The sequence below is a fragment of the Petromyzon marinus genome, chromosome 2, assembly GCF_048934315.1.
Source record: "Petromyzon marinus isolate PM22_M1 ecotype Great Lakes invasive population chromosome 2, UKy_Petmar_22M1.pri1.0, whole genome shotgun sequence".
In the NCBI taxonomy this organism is placed as follows: Eukaryota; Metazoa; Chordata; class Hyperoartia; order Petromyzontiformes; family Petromyzontidae; genus Petromyzon; species Petromyzon marinus.
Window position 1 is genome coordinate 3,074,256 of NC_133668.1, and position 11,041 is coordinate 3,085,296.

Consider the following 11,041-nt stretch of genomic DNA (forward strand, 5'->3'; position numbering starts at 1 on the left):
TATGAGATCTTCAATCAAAACTGGAGTTGTACACCCCTAGCTGCTACTGCTATTCAGTGGCCTAAAATAAAATGTTTCGCTCCGGATGACCGCTGCAAAGTATTAACTGTATTTTGATTTAGTGTGCTGATCTTAAAGGTGCATTGAAAAATGTGATACTCCGACTGATGCTCCTGTTGTTGTGGAGTGACTCGTGCAGCCAGCTATGGCTCTAGGGTTTGGTGTTACAGGTTATTTATGTAGTTTATTGTTAAAAATTCGGTCACAGTCCCTATGATCACTGTTACATTGCATTTATGGCTTTATTTTGAATTCGAAAAGTTTTCTGGTTTGGCCATGTTTTTGTTTATTGTAGTACAGAGTTAGACTGATGGCCTTAATCTTAGTTGTCTTGTGGTTGTTGTTGTTATTTGACTTGCATCCCACTGGGATTTTTGCACACAGCGTTGGTGTACGGTGCTATTTCAGGAATATTTTGATGTTTTTTTTCCTGGATTTTCTGTTTGCACAGTCACATAGTCACTTTAAGATGTTTTCTTGGTCATGTTTTTATTTTTTGTTTGTTGCGGTTGCACCCGATTCAAGAGCCGAATGGCTTACAGGGCTATACCAAATAAATGGAACTATGAACATAATCACAAATTTCCCTTTATATATATAGAGGTGAATTAATGTGTTACATTTTCACCATCAGTGTCTATGTGTCCGATCTAAATGTTAAAGCAGGTCGAAAGGTATTTTCTAAGTACAGGATAAGAATAAGGTGTAAAAAAAGTTAAACGTACATACGTAAAAATGTTACAGAATTCTAATATATAACCACGTGGATTTTATGTCAAGGAAAAAAGTTTAAAACGAATGCAATATAACATTTCACATCTTTGACTTTTTGAATTATATTGCACTGCCTTCAAACTATTTTTGCTTCAATTTTCGTTGACGTACCAATATATTTTTTAAACAATGTGAAATGTATCGCCAGGCAAGAGCGTATTATTTTTTTAACTCTGCAAGTTGGCAGATTAGGATGATGCGGATTTAAAATTCAGTATTGTTAAATGTGGTTTTGACACAGCACTGCATGAATTAACTGTCCTCAAAGACGGATTGTAACATGCCTCCTCCTTTTGTCTGATGCAGGTGTGATTAGATGGAAAATTAGGAATTTGCTTTTTCATATGTTGCTACTCAGTGAAATTCTTTCACAAATTGTTTAGCGAATGTTATCTTTACTCAACATTGAAAGGCGCTCAATGCTGTATATATACATGACAGAAGGTTGACAGAAATCTTGTGCATCCACCAATTCATCTTGAACAAAGCTCTTTACAAAAACTGTTTAATTCAGGGTAGCAATAACCAATATTATATTAGAAAGGTATATTTTAAATGACATATCATACATTTATTGAACATATTCACTCTACTGGAGCATTTCTGTTCATTCTCTGCAACTGCTCTAAACGGCTGCAGACAATAAAAATAACACAAACCGAAACAGAAATGTAAACGAAGCGTTTAACAGTCGACTTCAGTAATGAACTTACAAACAACGCTTTCCAGCCCTGGTGCAAAGAATGGACTAGGGCAACAGAAACAAAGTAGATCGAAGAGAGAGGGGGGGGGGAGATGGCGTGAGAGCTCCGTGCATAAACTGACAGATGTGATGCGTGTTCATTTGGTCAGCCAAGCCGCAGTAGGGCTTGGCTTATTGCAGCACTCCTTGGAAGCAAGCCACCATTGCAGGGCCATGAAAACAAAAGCCAACAAACTCCGCTCCATCTCCCTTGAGGCACTGCTTCTTCCTTTGCCCATATTCTCCTTCCCTTGTCCCTATGACTGCATCATCCCCCTCCCCCTCCTACACACTTCTCCACTCTTTCAAGTTTTGGCAAACTTCCAAGACGTGATATCCCCCACCCCCGCAGCAGCACAGACATGAAGGAAGGTTGAGCAGCTGCAACAAAAATATAACTGCTTTATTAAAAATGTTTTTTTTTAAATGTTTTCTTATTAGTACCAATATAATCACTTCGCCTGAGCGATGTTTTTAGGGATAGAAACAAACCAGTACACAAATAAAGTGTACCGTCGTCGATAAAGGAATACAAAATATAAACATTGATGCAAAGTGTTTGTCCAGCAACGGCAAAACCGTGCCAATTTTATGCAGATGTTCACATTCGGTAACGTAATTCATACCCCTCTTATTTCACCGAAACGATATGTAAAAGGTAAAAATCACACGGCATTCGTTCAGTTCACGTTTATTTGGTGTAGCCCTGTGAGCCATTCGGCTGTTGAATCGGGTGCAACCGCAACGAACAAAAAACAAAAACATGAACAAGAAAACATCTTAAAGTGACTGTGTGACTGTGCAAACAGAAAATCCAGGAAAAAAACAGCAAAATATTCCTGAAAAAGCACCGTACACCAACGCTGTGTGCAAAAATACCAGTGGGATGCAAGTCAAACAACAACAACAACCACAAGACAACTTAGATTAAGGCCATTAGAAACATTCCTAATCAGTATTTTTACGTGAATACTATACTTAGAAACTTGCACATATTGCTATTAAATAACTGCAGCTTTCAATCACCACGGCAAAAAACAAGCAAAGGAACCAACGGATGACATCGAGACTTCATAACCACATTTTGCACAGAAGGCAGGACATGCCTGGACTACCGAGAGGGCTCGGCTGGGCATAAATCTTAAAAATCACACCGGCTTTTGCCATCCAGAAACAACAAATGTGGCCCGATGGAAACAGTACGAGGCCACATCAAAGCAATAGAAAAGCAGGATTACTCTTTCATCTGTTGGACAAAAGTTCTGACGTTTGGTTGAATCGCATGCTCCAAAAAAAATGCCCTCCCAGAAAAATAAACAGGGGCCATGAGGCCTATCCATACATTGCAAATGTCCTGCTGTAAATATATGTCAAATCCATCCAAGTTATGTCTACCCTTCCATTAAACAATAAAAAGGCTGATTGAAATGTTTGGGTATGTAATATGCACTCATTGCATTACACAGAACGTGCTTGACATGAGCAGCTATGCTCAAGTGGATAAAGACAAAAGTAGATCATGCTTCTCTGCAATTGACCCCAACCCCTGGTCATTATAAAGCCAGGCGTGCAATACCGAGCCTCATTTGGCCACACGTTTCTGTTTTTGTCTCTTTTGGGGTCAAGAGAACACCTATTATATATGCTTTTTAAACCCTCTAGCTGGAAGCAACCAACGTTTCTATAGTTTAAAACGGAATCAGTCCTCTTACTATGACAACCTAATGCATAGGGCTTTAACAGACAGACCATAATCAGGCAATGATTTATAGTTGCATCATATTCAATTTCAATGACATGAGACTTTGAGCGTGCATTAAAAATAGCGAAAGAGGTGAATTGTATCAACGTTGGGGAACTGATGGAACTACCTATTTAAACACCACATCACGGTGTACATCATTTGCTTTTCTACATAAAGGGAAATATAGAAGATGCAACAGCCAATAAAATGTCGTTTTACAACACAACAAATGTGAGCAATAAAAAAACTGGCAATAATTGTACATTTTTGAGAGGGAGTAGCCATTTAATAGAAAACGGTCCACTATTTCACTCCCTTGGCTTAATTCCCATTGCGATTACGTCAAAAGACATCTGTATTCTATATAGTAACATCCATAACTTAGTACTAAAAGCCGAGTCAGTTTGCATTTAAAAAATGACCACGGTTTGCATTTGTACATCCAAACTGTGTTCCCCTTCCACAATCGCCGTATTGGCGTGTGAATTAGGAAGCCTAATAATTAATAACCAAGCAAAGGTAAGTTATAAAACAAAAACGGTGCCTGGCCAATGCAATCACAACACGGTAATAATGTGCAACCTATGTTGGTCGCAATATGGTCTCTGACACCATTTGGAAAATGCTGCACTTAAGGCAGCATGATAATTAAATTTTAAACATCGGTAATACATCACTAGTAATTGCCAGCGCATGAGACTATGGAAAGCCCTCTGCTCGCTTAACTATGAAGAATAAAGAGGTCTCTCATCAGCACTACTTTGTGTTTAGTGTGCCAAGCCTTACACAGAATTTCACACGAGTACCCAGAAATGACTCTTACAAATATTACCATTAGATAGCATTTGTGCTCAGCTTATTGGGTAATGTTCAATTGTAATTAAAATACAAAGCATGTTTTTAAATCGTTGGTTGATAAGCATGTTTGGCATTCCTGCACACGATAAAAAAAACACATTATTTAGAGGCAGCTTCAGCACATCTGGTAAAAGCCACAATTAACAAACATGTTAAACTGCCATTTGTACGTTTAGAAAAAGACCACTCCATACCGCAGCCTTAACCTCTGCAGAGAAAGCATTTAATCAGATTTACGTGTTTCATAAAACTATTATTTTAATAATGACCAAAACCTTTTGTGCTTCTGACCATTTTAAATTAATTCAGTGCAAGTAAAGGCTAACCATGCACACAACACAGCTGCTAGTAGTGCTTCGCAAAGTAGGGCATCGCCTAACATGATTTTCAGACATACATTCCCTACTGTGGCATAAAATGCAAACCATATGGCGCATGGAAGGTTACAAATAATCTGTGAGACAGGAAACCTGCATGCACTGCAATTTACTCCATCACACTGCTAGACATTCATTATCAATGACATTTATGCAATTATCAAATCAGATTTGGTTAAGTATATCACATTACAATCAATAAGTGAACTGTTAAATATCAACTTTTTTAACGGTAAGGTTGCTTCTACCACAAGAGTGATAATATTTTGTATCTGATTTGTTGTAGTGGGTGTTAAGGGCCGATCCTATTATCAGTGGGGTTTTTTTTTTCCCCAATGCATTTTTCTCCATATCCGAGGAGTAAAGTGCAGCTAAACACAGGTATGTAGGATGAATTTGAAACGAGTTCCGATTCACTCCTCTCATTCAGTGCGAAAGCGCACATCACAGGAAGCAAGTCGTATATGCAAGTGACCACTTCCCAGTGACTTTTATCCAAAGAAGAGTTTAAATAGAATTAATTTGTGAATTCCTCATCTGTGCAAAAGCTAACTGGATAAAGAAAAACTCATAGGATTTAAAAAAAAAACTTAAATCGGAGATGTGGATAATATGAAGAACATATGGATAAAGGACTCACACTATAATGACAAATCAAATGAGGTTAACAATTTAATTCAGAAGTCATTAACATAACTATGCATGTGCATAAATAAGAATACATTTTTTTTTATTATCTAAGACTGAAAAACATTTACAATTTTTTTTTTCCAATTCCACAAACCTCCTGCTGGGTTTAATAAAGCACTGTAAGAGTTGTGAAATGATGATGACCAAATCCCTTAAAGTAATACACTGGGGGGGTGGTGGAAAAAAAATCACTGTAGTGCTCGTTCAGACACTATACGGCTGTTGTAAGCACATGACAGCATGCTTCTGGTATGAGCCTTCAATTGTCCCTTTAATTTGCCTTTGAAACCCAACCATATGATCCAAGCAGGTCTTGGTGCAGGGATGCAGGCAGCCAAAAGCGCGTGTCAATCTGTTCAGATGGCAACTGCATTTTTTTTTAAAATAACAGCCTAAAATGCATAGCAAGTCTTTTTTTTTAAATAGGACAATGATATTGAGATACTGATCGCATGTTTTGCCAACAAAGCAGACAAGCTGTAACAATATATTTGAAGCTTTCGTGACTGCAAGGATTCATACTCTTTGGTTTTTTCGGTAAAGTCACGTAGGTAAAACATTTTTTTGTTGTTTTCATTTTTTTTTACCTACGTGACTTCACCGAAAAAACCAAAGAATATGTAACAATATACTTTTGGTGTCCATGTCTCTTAACATCACTACATTTATACCCCAGTCGGTTTCAAAGAAAGCAAGTTAATGTGCAAAGGCTGTCTATACACTAGACACTCCGTGCCAACAAAGCAAACTATATTCAATGAGAGATCAATGAGGGAAGTTATAAAAAAATATGTTCTGCACAATGCAAGCCAATTAAGATGTTGTGAATATGGAACAAGCGTGTTTTTGATACTACAAGTAAAAATGTGGAAAAGAGGCTTTCAAGTGACACTTATTTCAGAAGTTTTTGACACATTATATACATGCTGAGAAAATAATAGGTGTGGAAATAACACCTGCTGGAAGTACAAACGAGAGTCCACATTCTAGGAACTTCGGAAGAACAAAATGGCAAATGAAAGCAAAGTTTAATGGGAAAATGTGTTCGCTGCAATGTTTGCAATATCCAATCGTTAAACTGCTGCCGAATCATCCAATACCGACTTAAGAATATATTCAATGTCTTCATGAACGGTCTTAAAAAGCCCTATGACATTACTACACATTGAATGTCTTAAACTTACATTTTATTTCAATCATTAATTGAAGTAACTTTATTCTGTTACTATAAGCAGTTTCATTTAAACTGGTAAAAAAAAACGGACTGTAATATCACACGAGTCGTTCTAACATTTGCTGGCAAAGTCGGTATGGTCCGTGCACATTCTGCTCACCAGCAATAAGTGCTATCAATAGTCTATCCTTCATTACGAGCTCCAATCAAAATTAAATGTGTTTTTTTTATCTTAGCGATGCAAATGAGGCGCGGTGGGAATGGCTCAAGATCAGCTTGGGTCTGTAAGGATGAGCACGTGACCAAACCAGTATTTTATAATTATCACGTCATCATTTTACTCAAATAGTTCAATAATGCAGCTTCATAATTCACATATTGCGAGTAAAATGATGCAGACATCGCTATAATAATAAAAAATATATATAAACGGTAGTTTAAATGCTGATTTTACAAAAAAAATACTTAACATTTTGCAGGATTTACAGCATTAAATTATGCAAAAGGCTAATGGTCACAAAGTAACCAGAGAATTGAGCCACTTGTACAGATGTAGATTGCAAAATGTAAATGTTTGAGTGGCAAGTTAATAATTTTGTAAGTGGGATTTTCCAATAAACAATGATTCGTTCATGTTAAGAGGTAGGCAACATTGAGCAATGATTTGTTTGGTGCTCGCTACAAATGTGTGGCACCCAATACGCCCTTATACTAATATAAAACAGGCAAATAAATCTGGGCAGAGGTGGAATCTCTGACATACGCTAGGCCACTGGTATTGCTTACTGGCATGATTCATTATTGCACGTGTTAACCAGACATTCACTAGAAAACAAAGTACAGGATATCAAGGCAGATGCAAACATTTCCCACTGGCAGACAGACATAAAACACTTTTTGAATAGCACTCAATCACCTGATGATGACTGCTTGTGTTGCAGTCGAAACGTCGTGAGAATTGTATTGTTTTATATATTTTATTATTTGATTGTTTCCCTTCTACGTGACTTTACCGAAATAACCAATGATATATAGTACTCAATCACTTAAAAACATAACTTCATGAAATATTGCTGGGGTATACGTTTTAATAGAATTTCACAGAAAATTCATATTAAAGCAGTAATTCTTATGACAACCGAAAAGAAAACGTTAAGCGGACCAATATTCCTTACGGAAGGTAGAACTTAATGTTTCCCACCGAAATAATCATGACGCAGTCGTAATATAATAACAACGACACACGATGCCTTTCGCACAGTCCCTTTCAAATAAAGTCCACTCACTAGAAGTGGGATTTTGAGATCGGAATTTTCTTTTTGATGGACTGCTGCAAGGGAAGTTTCAACGTTGCCCGTCAACGTGGACAAAATATTACAGCCAAGAGGTCGGGATGGGCCCCGTCCGAGTGGAATGAATGAATCCCTGCTGGGCAAGGGACTCCGAATGCAAATACGCGGACTAATTGTTATTAAATTTCACGAAGATGTTCAACGCTACACAAACAGGGCAAGGCACCAAAGGCATCTCTCTCTCACAGCGATCACACACCTCCCCCCTACCCCCCCGTGCTGTTATTATTCCGAGAATGCCTCCAATTTAAGGGCAGTTGCAGTGGCCAAGCGTATACCATGAGTATGTTTATTTTAGTAGTTTGGAAATGCAACAACGATGGGAAATAACACGTCTAGCTGTCCAACACGCGGTTTGAAGCTTCGTTAATTACATATTTTTAAAAAAATTGCTATGAAGTTGCATTCAATTGTGGGTACAGCACTTTGCTGATGTACACACCCTGTAAATATTTACACGTTTCAATGCGCCAATGCATTGGAATCACTCGAGCCCTCGAGCGGCGAGTCTGACCGCAACTTTTAAAGTACTCCTTTCACATGAACGACGCTTTCAAATAATAAAATCATTCGCCTTGGACAGCTTGTGACGCACGACCTGGATACGTTTATACAAAAAAAAATACGCTCCCGCTGTTCCGTTTTAATCAATCACCGAGCAATGAGGGAGCGCGGAGAGTGAACAGACAGAGAGGAAAGTGAGGTGGGAGGGCAAGGGTGCTCGGCCGGCGAGAGGCGTTCCCATCTCGGCCAAGCGTCTAGGCCAGATCGAGGCTTCGCTCGAGAGATCGGGCCCAGTGGGAAGAGGGGACGTGGGGGGGTGTTTGAAGCGCGCGACGTCTACCCCCGCCATCCCAAAGGCCGGGGAAGATGAGGAGGGGTGCCGAACAAGTCGCAATTAACTCAAACATTCATTGACCGTCGCAGCTGCCGTGGCCCCGCGACGAGCGAACGCGGAGGAGCTCACCTCCCTGCCGTGCCGCGGCACACGCCGAGCGATGCTTCGGCGTGTGCAGTCCTGGAGTCTCTCCCCTGCTCCTCCTCTTCCTCCTCCTCCTTCTTCTTGTTCGTCCACTTCTCCTGCTACTTCTGTTGATATGATGCTGCTGCTGACGATGCTGCAGCTACCGCTGCTGCTGTTTCTACCTCTGCACAGCCCCGACCCGTAATCTACCCCCGCGTCTAGCCCGAGCGAAGGAAACCTCGGCCGGGCCCAGCCCCTGCCCTGCCCCCCCCCAGCCCTGACGGCCCCGGCCCGGCCCCCTCGCTCCCTGCCGGGGAGAGTGGCGGGCAGGCGGCGGCGGCGGCGGCGTCACGGCGCCCCCTGCAGTCCCGTGGAACACATCGGCCGTATTTCTTCATAGTTTCATTTCATAGTTTACATTTATTTGGTATAGCCCTTGTGAGCCAGCCGTTCGGCTCTTGAATCGGGTGCAACCGCAACAAACAAAAAAAAAACATGAACAAGAAAATATCTTAAAGTGACTTTGTGCATGTGCAAACAGAAAATTCAGGGAAAAAAACCCATCAAAATATTCCTGAAATAGCACCGTACACCAACGCTGTGTTGGTATTGGGAGTCTCGTTGCCAACACAGACACGCACACAAAAGAAGTAATATATTTAAAAGAGAACGCGTTTATTAAATGTACTTTGCTAGTAATGTAAGAACTCCACGACTCTAGGAAGTGGCCCCGAAGCTTGCCACAACTTAAGGGGACCGTGGGCCAATTACAGCCAACGTCAGTTGACAGTGGGCAATTAGAGCCAAGCCGAAACAACATATAGAAAATATTGTTTAAAAAGATATATATTTTATTTTATTTTTATGATAGAATATAGTATTGTCATCAGTATGACATGAGTATACCAAGTTTGCAGTCGATAGCACATTGGGAAGTGGGTTAAAATTGAGTTACAAGATTTGAGGATACAACAGAGTGAGTTAAATGAAAGCGTGTAAAAAAAACAATCTGGTTAATCCTACGGATTTTGGTTTTGTGCATTAGGCTCAAATGGGTTTTTTTTTTTCAACTTAAACCTTTGTTCAACAACCGCCCGATGAGACCCAGAAGGTTGAAACCGGTCCAGAGTTGTCGTTGCTTTGACAAATATTTGTCTTGAAGGCCAGTAATACTGTGAGGCCGATGTCTTAAAACATTTGTCTTTAAATGTGGAGACAGAATGGAGTTCTGCTTTTATTTGCTGTTAATGTACTGTACTGCATTATAGATTAAAGCTGGGCTGTCGGTTTAATAGGCTTTTAATTGCATTTCTATGTCCGGAATATATTGTGTGTTCATCTCTCCTTCTGAGAACACTTCACGTGGTTTCATGAAAACGACATAACCTCGAAAACAATCTAAACAAAAAAAATACTCCACAGATTTCCAATACCAATTTCCAGATCTATATACATTTTGAGCAAGATTGGTGTATGTTTTAATCACGTTACTCTATGTACCAGCTTTACTAGTGTATGTGTGTGTGTGCATGGGTGTGCACGCAATCCTTATGTGTACATCCGCTTGCATATGTATGCGTTTGTGCGTGTGAGGAGCGGTGGCGCAGTGGTTAGCGTGCCGGCCAACAAACCTGTCTACCCGAGTTCGATTCCCTGTCACAGCCAACGCAACGCAATATATCTTTACCGGTCGTGGGCCTCCATCAGCTCTAGATTAGTACTTGGTGCGGTGAGACAAAGGTGGCCGGGCGTGGTGTTGTCCACCCACCCTCTCACGTGCCGTGCCAGCCTTTAAAGCATTTGCCCCCACAGTCTGTTAAGGCTATAAGGGGGGTACTTTGTCTTTGGCCATGCACGTTTCTTTATACCATCAAATTGGCGGTATCCCCTTAAAGGGAACACATTCTCCTGCGGAGGGAGCTGGTAGGAACGTTGGGTTGCTCGGTCAATGGCCAGGGTCAACGGCGGCACGTGGTGTATTCCGCAAATATGCCCGACTGTGAGGGCGGGCGCAAGCCGGCGTGAGTAGGTTAAACGTTGAGTTTTATAAGTGCACCACGGGGTGACCAGACCCTCCCCACCCAGCCCCATCCCTCCCCACCCAGCCGCACCCTCCCCATCCAGCCCCTCCTCACTCTCCACACCCAGCCCCACCCTCCACACCCAGCCCCACCCTCCCCACCCAGCCCCTCCCTCCCCACCCTTCCCTCTCCACCCAGCCCCACCCCTCCCATTTTTGGATGCACGACGGACGGACGGACACAATAACCCCCTGTGGGCTGGTGTAACCAGGAGGCTCCTACCTA

At 41.0% G+C, this 11,041-nt stretch overlaps 1 protein-coding gene across 2 annotated transcripts in view; it reads right to left on the minus strand.

Annotated features, from left to right (window-relative positions):
• Positions 1 to 9,001, minus strand: part of LOC116949450 (activin receptor type-1-like) — a 55,404-nt gene extending 46,403 nt beyond the window's left edge. For both annotated transcript variants that reach the window (XM_032966815.2, XM_032966824.2), the window contains exon 1: positions 8,739 to 9,001. The gene's annotated coding sequence lies outside the window, so the exon portion shown is untranslated. The remainder of the gene's footprint in view (positions 1 to 8,738) is intronic.
• Between the last annotated feature and the right edge of the window lie 2,040 nt (positions 9,002 to 11,041).